General features: G+C 39.3%; 1 protein-coding gene across 1 annotated transcript in view; it reads right to left on the reverse strand.

The window, feature by feature from the left end:
- The window catches only part of sorcs3 (sortilin related VPS10 domain containing receptor 3), a 298,121-nt gene that overhangs the window by 165,355 nt on the left and 120,255 nt on the right, over positions 1–12,511 (reverse strand).

Here is a 12,511-nt window from a genome sequence, read left to right on the forward strand (position 1 = left end):
GGCTCAGCAGGAGAGGAGGAGTCTGCAGCCAGAGACAGATAATAGCAATCTCCCCTTGCTATCACTCCTTTTTTCCAATGGTGCCCTGTGTTTTACAAAGGGTATCCCATCCAACAAGACAGAGATTTTTTCCCTCTTTATGCCTCTTTTCAGTTCCAATGTTTTGCATTTCAGGACATTAACTTCAGCAGTTCAATATTTGTTAAATAATTTCAAAAAACAACGCAAATGTGTATTGAAATGATTTGTTAGAAATTCTATTTAGCTAATTTCAAAGCCTTTTAATGATATTTTTTTTTTTTTTTTTTGAGAAATACATTGGGATCACACTCCTCAGGCCTTCCTGGTAAGGTCTATTCAGGGGTCCTGTTGGGGAGGGTATGTCAGGTTGTTGAACCTAGGATTGAGGCAGAGCAGTGTGGTTTTCATCCCTGTCATGGAACATTGGACCAGCTCTACACCCTCTTCGGGGTCTTGGAGGGGGCGTGGGGATTTGCGCAACCAGTCTAAATGAGCTTCTGGGTACTCCCGTGGGGGTGCTCCGGGAGTATGGAGTGCCAGACCCCTTTGTATGAGCTGTCCAGTCCATTGCCAGCAGTAAATCAGATTTGTTTCCAGTGAGGGTTGGACCCCACCAAGGTTGCCCTTTGTCAACGATTCTGTTCATAACTTTTATGGACAGAATTTCTATGAGCAGCCGAGCTGATGAGGGGATCTGGTTTGGTGGCCTCAGGATCAGGTCTCTGCTCTTTGCAGATGATGTGGTTCTATTGGCTTCATCAGGCCAAGATCTTCAGCTCTCGCTGGAGTGATTCACAGCTGAGTGTGAAGCGGGTGGGATTAGAATCAGCACCTCGAAATTCAAGACCATGGTCCTCAGCCAGTAAAGGGTGGAGTGCCTTCTCTGGGTTGGCAATGTTCACAAGTGAGGGAAGGGTTGAGCGGGAGATTGACAGGATGATCTGTGCAGCATCTGCAGTGATGCAGACTCTGCATCAGTCTGTCATGGTGAAGAAGGAGCTGAGCCACAAGGCAAAGCTCTCAATATACCGGTCAATCTACTTTCCTACCCTCACCTATGGTCACGAGCTGTCTGTAGTGACTAAAAGAGTGAGATAGGGAATACAAACGCCCAAAATGAGTTGTCTTCCTTTGAGATTGGGTGAGAAGTTCAGACTCCGGATAAGAAAATGGATGGATGGCTAGATGGATGGATGGACAGATGGATAGATGGATGGATAAATACTGAAATACAAGCCACAGCTTTGCAACCATTCTCTATGGACACAACTTGTGTTTATGACTGAATGTTGGAGCTTCAGCAACAGATAGTGTGAAACTCCATAACGTTGATTGTGCACAGAGAACAGAATGAATTTTTCTATGTTTTTTTTTTTTTTTTTCTCACAATGCACATTTCTTTAAAAGGTAGTGTAGTTATTGGTCCATCCACAAGAGAAACATATAACATAACATAAAAAGGCCAAATTTAAGTAGCTGAAGTTAAAATCTCAACTTTTTTTTGAATGGAACAAAACCATATATTTCCCAGACTGAAATATTATTGGCTTTCTGTTACAGATTAAAATAACCCAATTATTTTAAGCTCCTTCATATATTCCACTCCATTAACAGTTTGACAGACCTGAAGCAACTATCACTGTGCAAAACAAACAAAAAAAAAATCTTCCCACTAGTTTTCCAACTGTTGACTAACGTTTCTTAATCACTGTCATTTTTACTGACACTAATTCCAGGCAGTTATTTTCATAATGAACACTTCTTCATAGCAAACATCATTACAACCATAATCAGGATGTTAATAAGGGGCCATGAAGGATGAGGAGAATGCTTTTCTTTTTATCAGATCAGCGTTAACTCGCTGAAGGCACAAATGAGACCAATTACATCAAAATGATTAGACTCAAACACACCATCATTTGGTGTGAAAACTTGCCTTAATGGAACAGAACTGACTGCAGCATTGTTTCCTGGAGGAGAAAACTCTGTTTATTGGTGTTACAGTAACACCAGCACATCCTGATCGCAGAGTATTCTCCCAGAAACAAGACCAGCTGATCCCAGTGCTGCCAGGGAGAACTCATCTGGATAATGCACATTTATGTGCATACATCATAAAACCAGTAAATGTGCATGGAAAGGGACCACAATCTTTGTGAGCCAATCTGATGGTGTAACATGTTTAAGCTGCAGATGCAGAAAGGGAAATAGAAGAAGAAACATCTGGACAGTGGATGGCTGTCTGGTCCATTTTCAGCTGTGGCTGAAAAATGTTAACTACAAATTGATTAAAGAAAAATATAAAAGATGGACCTTGATCAAAAGAGCATTTTTACTATATGCTAGAATCACAGGTGTGATTTTAAAGCATTAAATACATTTTCAAAAGTAGCTGCAAGAAGGCTCTGATTCTCACAAAACATTTAATTTTCCGGCGCATAAAACAGAGATAAAACAGAGGAGAAAACAAAAATCAATACTGTTGTTTTGAGAAGAAAACAACAGTCAGAGGAGAAAAAGCAGACAGTTTGGAGATGATAGAAAGGCAACAGGTATCAAACTTGAAGCAGATGGTCTACAGCAGCAGAAGACCACACCAGGTGCCTCCTGTCAGCTAAGAACAGGAAACTGAGGCTACAAATTACACAGACTCACCAAAACTGGACAACAGAAGATGGAGAAACATTGTTGGTCTGATGAGTCTCCTTTTCAGAACAATTTTACAGAAATGGGGAAAGTTTTATATGAATTTTCCAGGTAAGCAATTTAGTTTCACACCATCTGGAAAAAAAGCTGAGAAAAACATCTGCAGACTTCAAATGCATGGCATGTGTCAAATAGTAGTTGTGATTGGAGAGACATGCACCCAGATTTTGCTGTTGTCATTAAATTGAACATTTCTGAATACCTGCAAATGAGAATCAGGCTTGTCATATTTGATTAAATTTGCCCTTCTGAAAGATAATACTCCAAAGACAAACTTTGTTTTGCAGAGCTGATGTACTGCCAACAATAACCAGCAGGTCTGGATTTCGTTCCTTTCCAACATGCATGCATGAAGGCTCCTCTGAAAATTATGCAGAAACTAACTGATCAGCTTTCATTGTTTAAGGTCAGAATGTTCATTAAAATTGACAGACTGGCTGTGCAACACTTTGAGGTGTTGCCACTGCTTTGACCTTTGCAAAGAGGCAGCGTTGGACGTGCCATTTGAAATGTCTGTCTGTGAAGTGATAAACATTGTCTTCAACAGCAACTCTTCAAACCTGATCAGAGCTGTGATCTCAATTAGCCGATAAAGGAGATGAATCGCGACATGAGACATGACTACAGTCCAGCTGATTGGAGAAAGTTGTTCATCTTTCCTTTCTTATCTCTTATTATAATTTATTTATTTCATCTTACTTTTTCAGCTGGACTTTCTGCCGTCTCCTCAGACGTTGAGACATTACAAAGTCAAGCTGGATGGACAGCTGCTCCTCTCACTGTAGGTCTATGCTGAGTGACAGGGCTGGCGGGACTGCTGCCAATAACAATGTTCTCCACCATCAGTGACAGTTTCTCCTCTCACACTATGGATTAGTTACTTCACCTGATTGCATCTTCCCCAAAGAGTTCAACTGTCATGGTGCATTTAAATCTGATGATGGTGCTGGAGTTTAGGTGAGTTTGTGTGGCAGAAATAAGGGAAATGATGCCCCTCATCTATAGAAACAACCGGACAGCAGCAACATTTTCAGATTATCTTCAGTCCTCATTATCTTTATTTGAGCTGTCAGGAGATTTAATTTTAATTAAGATCAGTCATAATGCTTCAGGTTGTTCAATGCAATTTATCACAGATTAATCACTAATTTGTTTCATGTTGTAATCTGATCAGATTAACTTTCAAGCAAATAAAGTGCATTATTTAAACAATTAGATGCCACATCTTTGCTTTTAAGATGAATTCAGTACATGAACATGTGTCCCTTCATTGAAACTACACGTCAGGTAAAAGAAACTTTGATTGGTCGAAGAGGAACCAGATGTTAAGATTTCCATCATTTTATTTAGCAAATGAAGTTGCAAACAAAGTTAAATATTTGTGCCATATATTCAGGAACAATTCATGTAATGATGATGTTGGCTTCCTCCTTCAGTGTTGTAAATTGTATACAAGTATTTTTCAAAATTTTTACATTTGTCTTCTGTCATAGTGGAGAGGTGAAAAGTAAGTAGAACCTAAAATAAGGGACTATCAGGCAGGCAGACATAGGTGAGAACAAGGATGCTGCGATGGTGCTATTGACAAAACCTAGAGCCACAACTAACTAACAGAACTACTAACAGACTTCAGGACTGCAGATCCAGTGTAGGCGAAAATGAGGCAGCAACAAGAAACAGTTTCACTTTGTCATCATATACATGCTCCTGATGATCATCTGCTTTGTTTTCTTACAGAGACCATGAGACTGAATTTCTTTAAGCCCCTTCAATTTGTTTGGCACAACAAAGCAGCAACAGCATCTTTTTTCCTGCTGTGATGTTGGACAGGACAAGGTAAGAAAACAGCAACAATTCATGTGAAAAGATAAAAAAAATACAGACTTTAGGGCAACTGAAAAAGAAAAGCTGTGGAGAACAATTACAAACAGGGACAAGATCGATGACGATCTGGTGATTAACAAAAGAATTCAAAGAGTATTTAGAGGGAGATAATTACATGTGAGGAACCGGCCTGGACTGGGAGGAGCGAGACAATTTCTGGTGGTCTCGGCCCAAAGTGGCCTGACTGGCCTCCTTGTCCAAAAAATAAATAAATAAATAAAAGGGCTTTTTTTTTTAAATAAAGTGCTTGTCAGCTGTCACCACTACTGGCAATTGGTCAAAATGTCACTGATCAAGTTTTTTGCTGTTTTGCGAAGGTGGAACAGCTGAGATGCAGAAGAACGTGGTAGCAAAATGGACTCATAAAAAAAAGAAAATGGGGACCAGACTGATTTAGAAAAAAGGGCACTTGAGAAGGAGGCAGACAAATGTTGGAAAATTTCAGATATTTTCAAAGTCCCCACCAGCAGCAGCGACAAGTGAGTTCATGGTTATTAAATAAGGGGTACAGGAGAGATGGCTGGTGTGTTACAAGCTGCAGACTTTTAGCCCATCGTAACGGCATGATTGCTAGTTAAGATTCTCCATGGCCCTTAATGCAGCTGTAATAATGAGCCTGGTTCTACCTGCTGTCATTCTGTTGTAAATATTGCAAAGTTTTGTTGCAGTACTGTTAACACTAGAAATACAGGAGGTCCTACATGGGAGTTCCTGGTACAATCTTGATAAAATAAAGTTAAAATTACCTGCTGCATATTTTATTGCTTAGCCTACACTAGTCTGTACATATATCGGACTCGGTTTTCTTTGTCAAACTCATGAAAACTTTTAAAGTCTTTGGTTGTGCTGTAAATGATGTGATTGCAACTTTTTTTGCTTGTTGGTTTAACGTGTTTGATGTTTGACGACTGTTTTATCAGATTGGTGTTGGATTCTGAACCAAGCTTGTTATTCCTTGTTGGATGGATGGAAAGGAACACCGGACCTTAAAGAAATCCCTGTCTGAATCTAAGTATTGGATCCCTGTTAACCTTCCAGTTTTCATTCCAGTTTCCCACCTTACACTTGCTGCCTGCAGCGCTCTAGAGAGAATACCTGTAAGGATCTTATCACATCTGTCACTCTACTTAAAGTCATTCAGTTTCTCACCTCTGTCCTCTTACGTCCACAGCGGAGCCAGCTGCCAGAACCAGACATTACTTTCAAGACACACCTGGCTGAGTCACAATAAAATTTTAAAGGTCCAATCCTGAGGTCTCTGATCTTCTGTGGGTTCAATCTGTGGAGTCTTTCCGCTCCTATGGATTGTGTTTGTAGATGTGTTTCTTTTTTAGTGTTGGGCACGTTTACTCGTTATTACCACGTTATCCTTTTTGTAATTACAAAACCAAAAATTTATTGTGCATTAACAGTTTTTATTTTTATTTTTTAAAATGTGTTGCTCACTGGCTCTTAACAAAGAAACCACATCTTACATGCAGAGGTGCTGCTTGTGGACAGGCAGGCAAATGCTTGGGGCGCCCAGCCAGAAGGGGGCCTCTGAGGGCCAACCAACTTTTTATCCTTAATCCCCGTTTCCACCAAGGAGTGAGGGACAGGTCAGGATGGACTTTTTACCCTTGCGAAAACTTGGAGGGGTACCATAACATCTGACCCAACCCATCCTGCTTTGTTGGGACCCTTCCTTGGGGTTCGGAGCCGACCCGAAAGGGTGGAGTTTGACACACTGCAATTCACTGATTGGTTGAAAACAAAAAAGTCACTTTATGTGTGACCTGGCATAAAAACAAAGAAGGAACGGCTCCTTGTTTAGAGCAAAATATTTTCTTTTTGTTGATTAAATCTGTTAAAAATGGTGTTACGAAGCACCACCAAGAAGAAAAAACACAAACTGTTTGTTTCAGAAACCTTTGTTTCTGAGTCATGGTTTGGTTAGGCCTTAAGTTAGGTGCTGTGCTGTGATGGCATCATGCTATTACGTGGCTGAGGCATCCATTGCTATCCAGCTAATACGCCACCTCTCAAAAATGATTACGGTTGGCTGTGGAAATGCAATGAAATTACAGTTTACACACCATATCTGCACCCTAACCATCCCCTCCCGCCCCGCACCCGCTGGTGGAAATGAGGCTTTACAGAGCAGCAACAATAAAGAGAGCTTGCAATGACAGTAACTGACAAGTGGCTTAAAATAAAAACATAACCTCAGCAAAATTCTTTCTTCAGTCGTCAAAGTAAAGCTGTGTCCAGTTACGCTAAACAGTCAAGCTAAGAATGCAAATTTAGAGAATTTATAGGCAAGAAATCTGGATGATGAACCACTAAAGGTGCATTGATGGAAGCTATTGTGTGTTGTGTGCAAATTTACCTCATATTATGTATGATCTGAAATTCTAATCCTGTTTTTCTGTTCACCTGATGGCTGGAAATTCATCAGATATTATTCCTTCTGTGTTTAGCAGGAAGGCAGCTTGACACAGCTTTGAAATTCATCCCACTGACTTGTTACCTTTTAACTGATAAGTCCTGATGTTTTCATCCTTCTTCATAAATATTTGATTTTATTACATTAATATTTAAGATGAGATTTACAAGAACTGTTTGAACTGTTACTGTGTGAAGAGAAAACTGCTGCTAAAAGCAGTTTATTTGTTAAGTGTTAAATCAGTAAAGTTACTTGTTTTCTTTATAAAGCAGTACACTGTCTTTAAATTTATTTTTTAATTTTTCGCTTAATGTGATTAATCACCATTAAAAACTCTCTTTTTAAATGGTAATTACATAGCTTATTTTTTCTGAATGAAATATTTGGTGAGTCCATCTGGACCAAACTTAACTTAACAGATAGGTTGCTGCCTGAATGCGTTTGGGAGCCCTTCTTCAGGTTGGACAATCTCCTTTGTGTCAATGTTGAGATGATTTTCTCATTTTCTAATGTTACTTATATCATAGGTGAAGTTGTTGTTGGCCACTTCTTGTTTTAACTGTTGGTGTTGGTGTTTTTATATTTAGTGTGGTAAAGTGGTCATGTTGTTGCATTTTGCCCATAGATGAGATTAACATGCCCAGGATATTGCTGCGTTTCCTGGGGGTTACTTAGACATTCACAATCCTGAAAGGCAAGGCAAGGCAAATTATTTATATAGCACATTTCATGTACAAGACAATCCAAAGTGCTTTACATAAAACATTAAAAGCATTACAGATGGTGTAAAAAAGCATTAAAAAGTAGTAAAAGGCAGCAACAAAAGCAAAAATCATAATAAAATAAAATTAAAATTATTACAAACAAGATAAGTTAAGTGTTACTGAGCAGATTTCATGCATAGGCACATGAGAAATGTTTTTAATGTGATTAATCTCCACTGGCAGTTTGTTCCACTTGTTTGCAGTATAACGGCTAAATGTTGCTTCTCTATGTTTAGTCTGGACTCTGTTCTGAACTCTGGTCTGGATTCTGGTCTGGACTAGCTGACCTGATCCTGTTTGGATCTATGAGCTCTGCTTGGTTTATATTCTCTGAACATATCACAGACGTATTCTGGGCCTGAACTGTTCTGTCATTTGCAAACGATACGAAGGGTTTTAAAATCTGTTCTGTGACTGACTGGAAACCAGTTTAAACTGGAAACCAGTGTAAAGATTTTAAAATGGGTGTGATAGTCCTGAGTCTATCAGCACTTGAAGGTTACAAACTTGGCCGGTGATTTTAAGAGCTTGAGTCTCCAGGTGTTTATTAATGCTGACCCTCTTTGCAGAATAATTTCAGTTTTCTCTTCATTAAATTGTAGAAAATTCAGGTGTTTATTTGCTCCCAACACTGACACAGTAAGTCTGTTGGGCTGCAGTTGTGTGGTGACAAGGACACATAAAGTTGTGTATTGTCTGCATAACTGTGATAACTGATGTTAAAGTTCTGTAATATTTGAACCAAGGGGAGTAAGTCCAAGTTAAACACATGGTAAGCAGTACTACAAAGCTGGTTATTAACTCGGTAATTCAACTCAGGGTTTTCCATCTTGATCACTGCATGGTCACATAAAAAGGTTGAATTTTGCAGCACCTGACCAATCACAAACAACGAGGAACCCTGCAGAGCAGCCTGCTTTATCATGGAGAAGCAGACAGTTATTCTTCAGAAACATGAAGAATTCAAACGCGTAATCCAGGCCGAAAGCAACGACCAGGAAGGAATGCTGGCTGAAAATATCAGACTCTGTTAAAGCATAAATTTGTGACAGTATACAATATTAAATCATGGGACAATATAAATGGACATCCCTTTGATTATTATGGCCGAGAGGTTTCTGGCAGAGCTTACTCGGTTCCTTCCTTTTCTTTATAATTTCCATTCAGTTCTTTAGAGGCTCAGCACCCCTTTGTGAGGATGCTTTTGTTGGAATATTAATTTCTCAGCATGACAGCATGAGTGGTGGTTCCATAAATTCATGGTTCTGCAGATCTGCCATGTGTGGGCATTATTATTAACCTCATTATTTCAGATGTAACCCCAGTGGAGCTAAACAGACTTGGAAACAAGTCAAGAACCAGTAGAAAAACATACTTCAAAGCGCTGAATGACAAGGCTTTATTTCTTCATCAAAAGGATGCATCTAACTCTAAACACCTTTCTCTCTTAGAAGCTCCTCTCAGAATCTACGCACCAATGTAGACAGGATGTTCTAAAAAAGGGCAGGATATTTTCCAAGAGATCTGATTGGTCAGGAGGGGGTGCTTTTACACTCAATCGTTTACCCAGAACATAATCTGTTCCAGAGGAGGTTAGCTGTTCAGCATAAGTTACCACAGTGATTTATCCCGGTAAGAAGAGACCCAGCGTGAACCCAGAAGTTACCTACATAACAGAAAATACAGCTTTGTTGTACAGGTCTCTGATGTCACACCCCATAAAAGCCCACTGTCCCTGGTACCGGGGGTGTTGGGGCTTAATAAGTTAAATGCAATGTGAAGGCTTCAAAACAGCATCAGGATCTGTTCTGCTTGAATACATCCCACAAGCAAACTGTGTTTCCAATGTCTGTAAACAACTAAATTGAGGAACAATTCCATTGTTTAGAAAAATTGGATCAGATTATAATCAGTGTTGATTTTATTTATTTACTATTATTTCAGGTAACAGAGACTTTTCTTCACTGGCAGGATTCTTCCACTGGCATTCACAACAGGTTAAATAACATCTTTCAGTAATCCAGACTTACAAAACAATTGCAGTTTGTTTTTAACCTGCACCGTAAATGTTGTTTTCAGCATCTCCAATATCAGGAAAAAAAAACAGAACAATTCAACGGGTGCAAAGTTACATAATTGTCCAGCATAGCTGGTAAAAATAATGATATAAGGCTGAAATGAAGATGCACTATTAGGAGTAAAAAGCTGATGTTTACAGAAGGATTACAGGATGTATCTGAGACCTGGACTGCTTGTGTTTTTTTGCTTGACTTTGATGCATTATTGTTATTCTCAGCTGCTTGTCTCTGCCTGATGTAACCTTTCTCAGCAGGAAGTTGTGTTTTAATACACACCCCGACCATTCACTGGCTTTAGCATGGAAATGAAATTAGCATGTCTTAAACAACTGGGAGAAAGTTTGGTAATGCACATGTCATTAAAACCTCTACCATCATAATACAAGAGCCTGAAAACAGAACATCAGTGGCTTCTAATCCTTTTATAAATGATAACTGCTATTAATTTATTTATAATAGCAGAGTGTATAATTGACTTATGAAAGGGTTTTAATATGTGAAAATCCTCCCCATGAATCCATCATGTGTTGTGGTAAGTGCAACTTCCCTCCTACAGAAGTTTATCCCAGCTCCATTTGGTTGACATAATGTTGGTTTTCACATCCCCCCAAGGCTGTTTTCTGCTCTCTCTGTGCCATCTGTGCTGGTTACAACAGGGCATATGTCTGGGGGCGTCTATGCAACAGGCACTACAGAGTTCGAAGTGATCTTTTCACCTGATCTTTTCAAAGTTTGTGTAGTTGTAAAATAAGATAAATGGACAAAATAATCACTTTGATAAGATTAATAATTTAATCCTGTCATGTAGGCAGTATAAACCTGTAGATTAAACAGTATTGGTCGCAAAATAATCATTTTAATATCAAAATTTTGTATTCAGATTATTTTATGATGTGTCTGCGACTGAAGTGTCTGTTTTGTTGCACTGCAGGATATCAAGGGACTGCATTTTCTCTGCACTTATTCAAACACCAACTTTGTTTTTGCCTCTGGATCCTAATTGCACAAGCACCACATAAATGTCAAAGATAGCTAGCAGTCACTTAGGCATCACATCTCACTGTCAAACCATCCTTTCTAGCTGAGAAGACGAAGCAAACTCATGAAGTGTAAATCTTTTGTGCTTTAAAAAAGGCTGTTATACCAAAATCTTAAAAAAAAAAAAGTCCTTGAGTTGTAAATACGTCACTCTGGCTCTGTTTGTCCTTTAACTACTCTGATTCCTACTTTCCACACATAACTTTCCTCTGGCAGTCATTGTTAGAAAGATTTTTTCCCTCTGGTTACCTTTTGGATCCCTTTAAATTTAACCTTGATAAGGCAATACTCTAGCCTTTTGTCTATGCAGCACCCTCTCAAAATATTTTATCAGGACCATTTGGAATCATGAATAAAAACATTAGGTAGCCTCTAGTGTCAGCTTTCAAGGTGCATTTTCTAAATCTGGCCAACCCAACCAGATACGCAGTTCCTAAAGCAATAAGGAAGCTAATGTTTTTCAGAAAGTTGTAATTCCTAAACCTAACTACACAGAAGGATCCAATTATTCCTTCTTAATCCAGAAAAATATTTGTTGCATTTGCTGTTTTTGACATTTCCACAACAATATTTACTGATGGCTGCCTGGTGAGTATCTCAGAAGCTAGGGACACAGAAGTAAGTCTCTAATCTCTGTGTTTTCATCCATGCAGAATTGAATGAAAGCAATGTGTGTTCAGATGTCACTACTTTAAAACAAGTAAACTATATCCAAATTGCATGTCTGCCATCCTTTAAAGGCCCACAGGAGTTTTGCATTGCCATTTTTTTCCCATATTCCAGGAGGAACAAACCAAACACTGGCTTCTTTGTCTCATTTTTTTTTCAACTAGATGTCCCCACATCTCAAACAATGGACTTCTATTGGTCCAAAGTGGATGCACTAGTGATCAAACTCATAGAGCACATGAATTAATACGGTTTGTTGATGATATCCGCTGAAGTTACAACAGTCCTACACATACTTGAGTGTAGAATAATTCCCAATAGCTTATGTTAGCACAGACAAACACACCCAACAATGATCCTGGACACACCACTTCAGTATGTCAGACAGACCCTCTGGACCTAGTCATTGTTGCTAATCTTTAATGGGACAAATTCCTGTCAGAAGGTTTATGTCTGTCTGTTACCTGAGTCGTGCCTTCATCCTCATGTACACAACTTCCCTGAAAAATAGCACATCTATCCCCAGGACAACTCAGTCATTTGTGCAGCAGCTTCCTAAAAGTGAGACAAATAAACCACTGTATGTGTGTACCATAATCCAGATTTGAAAATAGGTTATGTAGTTTCAGCTCATCAGGGATGTGTTACTCCTCCTCCTGCTCGTCTAGTCTTCCTCTTTACAAGCACTCTCTTTGTTTCATGGGTGTTTGAGTGTGAGTGTGTGTTTACTTAATCCCCAGCAGGGGTGAAGAAGCTGAGAACATCAGATAATGCAGAAGAACAACAGCATAGAAAACAGCATCCTACACCCGAGTGCCCTGTCTGACCAAGCATGACACCAGAACAGTGTTCACTGCACCAGAGGGGAAGGTGAGAACAGCTTCAGAGCCGTACGAGGGAATGAATGTGTGGGAAAAGTAGAGATG

Source organism: Melanotaenia boesemani, chromosome 4, assembly GCF_017639745.1.
Source record: "Melanotaenia boesemani isolate fMelBoe1 chromosome 4, fMelBoe1.pri, whole genome shotgun sequence".
In the NCBI taxonomy this organism is placed as follows: Eukaryota; Metazoa; Chordata; class Actinopteri; order Atheriniformes; family Melanotaeniidae; genus Melanotaenia; species Melanotaenia boesemani.